The 5,145-nt window shown below is 41.5% G+C and overlaps 1 long non-coding RNA gene across 1 annotated transcript in view; it reads right to left on the bottom strand.

The window, feature by feature from the left end:
- Window positions 1–681: 681 nt before the first annotated feature.
- LOC108501572 overlaps window positions 682–5,145 on the bottom strand; it is a 21,139-nt gene continuing 16,675 nt past the window's right edge. The window contains exons 2-3 of the long non-coding RNA XR_001876222.1: window positions 2,597–2,781; window positions 682–733 (exon numbers count right to left, since the gene is read on the bottom strand). This is a non-coding gene — a long non-coding RNA (uncharacterized LOC108501572). The remainder of the gene's footprint in view (window positions 734–2,596; window positions 2,782–5,145) is intronic.

Below are 5,145 nucleotides of genomic sequence, written 5' to 3'. Positions count from 1 at the left end.
GAAGTCATAACCTGCTTTTTATGTGTATTTTAATTTTTTTCTCCTAAGAAAATGCTTAGTATTTCTTCTCTGAGAACTCTCTGGGAATTATTAAATCAAAATATAAGGGGTTCTACGTATATGAAACAACCTATTTACTGTCATGTGTTACTCTCTAGAAAGTCTTGAAAAGACACAACTGTTGCAGCATAAACCTGGTATTTAGAAAGGATGTCTCTTCTGAACCACTGATCCCCAAGGGATGCAATGTAGAACAAGTTTTGCAAGGTCAAAAAAAATAAATGTAGGGATTATTCCAGAATTAAATACAGGTATGGAACAATGGTACAAGATTGCTCTGACCTCATTAAGCCAAATGAGTAGCATAATACTGAGTTGCAATTGGTTCTGCTGCTCCTGCTGCCCTCACCACTTCGGGACTGCTCTGCTAAGAAAATTTTAAGGCATAACTTTAAAATGATTACATCTGTTCTGTATTTTGTCAGAATACTTGTTTCCAGAAGAAAATCTCAAGACTACATTGGAACAATCCACATTTCAAAAGCAAGCATTGCCACAAGAAAATTTTTATTTATCCAAATGGTGATGTGATCCCAGATTGTTTGGATTTATGGTATTCCAGTGTTAGACATAGTGGAAAGAAGCTTAATCACATGGTTTTTTAGTTCAGCCATCTACTCACCCATGTACAGCAATGAGCATATTTTCAGATCATCCCTTAAAAGACAGTTTTCTGTGGAGAGAAAATCAAAACAAAATTATTCTTATGATTCCTATGTAATTAGAGAAAAGACTTAGAACATTGCTTTCATGACTACGGACTGCATACACAAAGCTTTGTATTTCCGATTCTGAATACTGCAGAATCACAGAATATTCAGGGTTGAGAGGGACCCATAAGGATCAAGTCCAGCTCTTAAGTGAATGGTCCATACAGAGCATTGAATTCATGACCTTGGTGTTATCAGCACCAAGTTTTAACCAACTGAGCTAGTCTCAGGGTCATGGATTTAGTTGATCTCTCACTTTAAAATATTTGTTTGTTTATTTAAAGTCCTTCATGGTGTTTTTTGATTTTTTTTGCTGTATTTTAGTTAATAAGAAAGGTAGTAAGCAGTCCTTAATCACTGAGAAATCATGAAGAGTCACAGATTACGACCTATGACAGCCCTGGAATTCACAGACTGCCTCAAAATTAAAAACTTGTGGATATCACATTATCCCAGGTTTTAGTGGGGTTTGGGGTTTTCACCATGGCCTCATCTAAAGCCATAGCCAAAGATAAAAGTCTTTCCCAGTACCAAGTCAGAGCAGGAAGAAAAGAAGACAGTTCCCCATTGAATGTCACATAACATAGTTTAGGGAGCAGTTTGTCACAATACACTATGCAGTCCAACATCCTGTGACAAAATCTTCAACGTGGAATATACTTTAAGAGTCCAGTTCTGATTTTTTCAGCCTGGTCCTCAAGTTAATCCTCTACAACAGCTCCTCCTAAGAGGTAGGAGAGAGAGCATGGAATACATACATATTGCTGTCCATCAGGGTTCTGTCAGTGAATGCTCAGCTAAAACCCACACGTAGCTCAGCTGTGCTCTAACTTGCTACTGAGATTTGGACTTCAAGCAGGTCCATGGTTATGTAGTTGGCACTGGCCCTTCTATGGTCCGTGCTCTCAGTTTTGCTCAACACAGATGAAACTATGGCGCAAGTTTAGTAGCAATGCATGAAAGAGTGCGAGATTAAATATTCCTTTTTAAAGAACTAAATTTACCTATAGTGCAAAATGTTGTTAAGATACATTTGATTATTAGCACAGACCACGTATGGAGCAATTTTCTGTGTAAAGAAAAGAATTTAAAAAGGCATTTAGTTGCAAAATCTACAGGACTTAATTTTGCCACAAGAAGGCCCATCATTCCTTCAGTAACTGCTGTTGCTGATTCAGGAAGCCCTCATCATCTTTGCTGTTGTTACTTGCAGTTATTTGGAATAAGCCATAACTCTTATTAACAGCCAATATTCTACTGAGAAGTAACACATAAATCTCCACAATCTCCTCTGTCTGATACTAAATATTTCCTCTTAAAAGAGTTTCAGACATTAATTTGAACTTGTTGGGGTGTTAAAAATGTTATTTACATGTAGAAAGAATAGTATATTTGTAAATATCTTTTGCGGCAAAGAAGAGGACCTGCAAGGAAAAACCAAGCAGAATCTGTATCCTCTGTGACCTGGTTTATCAGGGCATTCATTTGGTCAAAGTTTAATGTAAATAATGATGGCTTCCTCTTGCTGACTGTCTGAGTTGTTTTGCTTGATCAGCACTGATATGGAAAATGGTAAAAGAAAGATTAAATGGATCAGGCTGCAAAGGAAAACTGTCTGTGATACTGCAGAGTAGCAAGCACCTATCAGGATAAGATTGGTTTATTTCTTGAGCCTATTTAGCACTGATATGATCTTGGAAACAAAAGCACATGGAGTTACATGCACTTCATTCAACTACCAGCACATTATATTGCCACATGATGAATCCAAGTAGGAAATAATTTTAAAGTGCAGGGAACAGGTAAGAGATGAGGAACACACTCACCAAGTCTTGCTGGAAGGCCTCAGGGTAGGGGGATCTGTGGCTGAAGGGGCTGGGATAGCAGGACAAGCTGGTGGACTCATGAGAGGAGGCTGATGGCTTGTTGTACATCTGCCTGGAAACCCAGAACTTCAAAGGGGAACAGCAAGGAAAACCATGTTCCTCTGTGCACCAGGCTGGAATCTCACCTGAGAGGAGTCAGGTTAGAAAGGTTTACCCACATGCAGTCATGCAAACTTCATCTGAGAGGCTCTGATTTTTATAGGATGCAGACATTGGTCTCAAGCCAGTTTCAAGTGCAGTATCATACTTCTTTGCCCTACTTAAGGGTAATGGTCAATCTCAGTACCTAAATTTGTGCAAGTCTGAATTACTCACAATTCGTGTTTATACCAGTGGCGATAGTGTTTAATTTTGCTGTAGCAGCAAGACACATCCAGATAGCAAGGGAGCTTTGGCGTGGAAGGACAAGAAGTTTGTGGTGAGTTCAGATGAGAAAAATGGTGTAAAAGGGATCAATATTATTGCAGAGGCTGTCAAAATCTGAAGCCCCTTCCCCTGCCTATGACATCCTTATGCCTGCATGCTAGTGCTTTTGCTTCTAAATTATGAAGTATACTAAGATAATAAAGGGAAACTAGGACATGGAGGAAAATATTTTCTCAGACATAGGAAAAGTAGTACACTTATTCAAAAAATCTGCTCAGATCTACCTAAACAAATATGAACATGTTCTATTTCAGGTGTTAAATACATGTCTATCAGAACTTTGTAGACCAAGGCAAGATGTGTGCCAAGGCACCAGGGTCAAAATATAACAATCTTGTGACAGAGCCTGAGAAACGCATCCCCAGAACCCAGGTGGCCTGAGAGCACTTACCATGCATATCCAGCCAAGAAAAGCTTTGCACACAGGAAGCCAGGACAGAGAGAGGAGCAGGCTGCTGCCTGCTTATGCAAGGAATGTGGTAAGAGAGGATAGGAGTGTGAGACTGCTTTCAGAGCTTAAGTTCCCTTGCAGCTCCTTTTCCCTGTGCACCCCATGTTCCTTCCAGGCTCCTATGTCTTCTGGGATCCTTGCAGCCCCTGCAAACTCTCCTACTGCCCAAAAACCACCAGTCACCTGACTTAATCCTTCCAGACACCACTCCCATAGGCCTGCCAGCCCCTCACCTAGGATGATGGGAGTGAAAATAGACAGGTCAGATAGATTTTTCTGATGTTCATCACCTCCCTCCCTTACAACATGGCTATTTTTGCTGAACTCAAATACTGAGTACCTAATGATAGGGCTACCACTTTCCCATTCTTTTCTCCTTCTTTGTCTTTCTCTTACTGAGAACATCACAGCCCTCTCTGATTCCAGCCCACAAGACAAGCCCTATCTGTCAGAGAGACCCTTGGTGAGAAAAAAATACTGGTATATTTTTAGTATTTCATTTGCATTTCCCATCTGGCCATCCAGCAACCATATGCCCTTCATGCTAATAATTAAACCCCTGTATTCTTACAGCCTACCAGTAAATGCCATGGGACCTGAACAACAGAGCCAGTCACACAGCGCTAGCAAAACTTAGCAAGAATATTCAGCTGGCTCTCTTTCTTGTCTTTTCCTCCTCCACTTTCCTGCCCTGACTCCTCTTTTGTTAGTTTTGGAGGCACTCATTCACATAAGTGAACATGTCACAGAAAATGATACTGAAATTCCACAGGGTTCTGGAGGAGCTGGAAAGAACTCGTAGTGGTGCTAAGATGGGCAATGTTGCCCAATCCCACCCCTCTAGTGCTAATTGCAGCAAAATAAAAAGTCAGCTCCATCCAAAGAATGAGGCTTGAGCCACAGCCATCTTTCTCACTCCTCACCAGTTCCACTGTCCAATCCACCCCCAACACTGAGTCATCAAACTTTAGCCTTCTTCACTGCTGGCAAACAGGCCAGATGTAGGCAGGCTGCAACACCAGGATGTTGCAACACTTCTAGGTCTTCATAGTTCAGTCATTCAATCAGTGGAAAATGACAGGAATGAAGAGGCAATCATGCTTCTTTGTTGCTAAATAAGACTGTCATTTAAAGTGACAGATACAGAAAGCGGATACTGGTACTACCTAGTGCTGTAAAAGATTTTGAGGTTACTACAGTGGTCTGGAACATTTCACAGAATCACAGAATATGCCAAGTTGGAAGAGACCTGCAAGGATCATTGAGTCCAACTCCTGGCCCTGCACAGGACCAAGAGTCACACTGTGTGGTGCCCAACCACCCTCTGGGGGAGGAATCTTTTTCTAATATCCAACCTAATCTCTCTGGCACTTCAGGCCACTCCCTCAGGTCCTATCACTGGTCATCACAGAGATCAGTGCCTGCCCGTCCTCTTCTCCTCACAAGGAAGTTGTAACTGCAGTGAGGTCTCCCCTCAGTCTCCTCTTCTCCAGGCTGAACACACCAAGTGACCTCAGTGGCTCCTCAATGCCCTTCACCATCTTTGCTGTCCTCCTTTGGACACTCTCTAAGAGCTTAATGTCTTTCTTACATTGCAGTTCCCCAAACTGCA

The sequence above is a fragment of the Lepidothrix coronata genome, unplaced genomic scaffold, assembly GCF_001604755.1.
Source record: "Lepidothrix coronata isolate B3197 unplaced genomic scaffold, Lepidothrix_coronata-1.0 Scaffold104, whole genome shotgun sequence".
Classification (NCBI taxonomy): Eukaryota; Metazoa; Chordata; class Aves; order Passeriformes; family Pipridae; genus Lepidothrix; species Lepidothrix coronata.
This window is presented reverse-complemented; position numbering and strand designations above follow the sequence as displayed.